The 1,824-nt window shown below is 36.7% G+C and overlaps 1 protein-coding gene across 2 annotated transcripts in view; it reads right to left on the bottom strand.

The window, feature by feature from the left end:
- Reg4 (regenerating family member 4) overlaps positions 1–1,824 on the bottom strand; it is a 21,155-nt gene that overhangs the window by 4,555 nt on the left and 14,776 nt on the right. The window lies entirely within an intron of this gene.

Below are 1,824 nucleotides of genomic sequence, written 5' to 3'. Positions count from 1 at the left end.
AGATTAGAAATGCATGTGAAAACGTCTCAATGTCAATAGGCTTGGAATGAATTTTTCTGTATGAAATTGTGTGTTTTGACAACGAAGTGGAGATCTTTTTTAAACGTTGGAACCTCATTTAATTTTATGTCTTATAGAGTTTATAATGAGTAAAAGATTGTACAAGCATAATAATTCATCTGTAAACCTAAAAATGTACAGCCAATTTTGAAAGAGATGTACCCTAGCTCAGAAAAATGTTATTGAATAGTTAATGCTGTTGTAATGAAATGCTTCTTCTAATTAAAAAAAAAGTACTGTGATCTTTAAAATGCATATTCAGTTTTGTATGGTGCTTTTGAAACCTTCCTTTAATGGTAAAGATGTACCATGGCACACCTTACTAATTTCCCACTGATGGCTAAGTATATTGTTTCCAATTTACAATTAATATAGCAATTTTGTTCAAAATCAGTTTGGGTTCTTAAAATAATTTCCTTATGCTAGATTCCAGAAGAATTAACAAGTCAAGGGGTGTGAATATTTTGAGATTATCAATATCCATTGACAAAGTGCTTTCCAAAACAACCTGATCATACAAATTTACATCCTCACAGACTGGCACAAGGACAGTTCCTCTACATCCTTAAAAATATGATTCATTAAGATGAAAAGAAATGTTAATAATCAAAGTCAAATTGTGTCTTAATTTCCATTTCCTTAGTTATTGAAGACAGGCACAGTTTTAGAGCATTCGTTTGTTATTTTTGTCTCACAGTTATAAATGTAAATGATTAAACTACAAAAATTTCTCTTTAAAAAATTATTATTTTAAGCCGGGCGTGGTGGTGCACACCTTTAATCCCAGCACTCAGGAGGCAGAGGCAGGTGGATCTCTGTGAGTTCAAGGCCAGCCTGGTCTACATAGTGAGTTTCAGGACAGCTGGGGCTACAGGGAGACCCTGTCTCAAAAAGACCAAAAAAAAAATTATTATTTTAATTTTATGTGTACGAGCATATTGCCTGCATGTGTGTAAGTGCACTCGTGTTGTGCAATGCCCATGGAGGACAGAAGAAGGTGTTAAATTCCCTGGAACTGGAGTTATAGACAGTTGTTAGCTCGGAGTTATGGACAGTTGTTAGCTGCCATGTGGGTACTAGGAATTGAACCTTGGTCCTCTGCAAGAGCAATCAGTGCTCTTAACCACTGAACAGTCTCTCCAGCCCCTCAAAAATCTCTTATAGGAATAGATGTAACTGCATATCTTGTCTTTGAATGACAAAGTTTTAATCGATAGCAAAATAAAATGTAAAATTTGCCAAAGTATGGTGGTATATATCCTTAATCCCAGCTTTTGGAAGGCATAAGCAGGCAGATCTCTGTGAGTCTGAGGCCAACCTGGTCTACATAGCAAATGCCAGACCAGCTGCAGCTATAGTAAGACCCTGTCTCAAACAAACAAACAAAAAGATAAAATTTGCAAAAGTAAAATAAAAACCATTTTAAGTTATATGACTATATAAAATATTAGCAATGATTACAGCAAAGGATCCCTCATTTTTTTCTGAAATACTCTGCAGAAAGCAGGGATTCCCTCCTGTGGTCCTGTTTCAGTGATGTACAGAAAGAAACCCCACAAAGAATCCACAGAGACACCCCCCACGGCATTTCTCTCAGCGAAGCACTGATGGAGAGGGCAGTGGGAGCCCAAGGGAGAGAGCCAAGGAAAAGAAGTGACAGTGCCTAAGGGGGAAGGTAGCTGAAAGTTTTCAACTTTAGTCAAAATCTGATGGTAATTAAATGAGTCTAAATTCCATAGAACGAATTCTCTCTCTCTCTCTCTC

This window comes from Nannospalax galili, unplaced genomic scaffold (assembly GCF_000622305.1).
Source record: "Nannospalax galili isolate Female #2095 unplaced genomic scaffold, S.galili_v1.0 scaffold455, whole genome shotgun sequence".
NCBI lineage: Eukaryota > Metazoa > Chordata > Mammalia > Rodentia > Spalacidae > Nannospalax > Nannospalax galili.
This window is presented reverse-complemented; position numbering and strand designations above follow the sequence as displayed.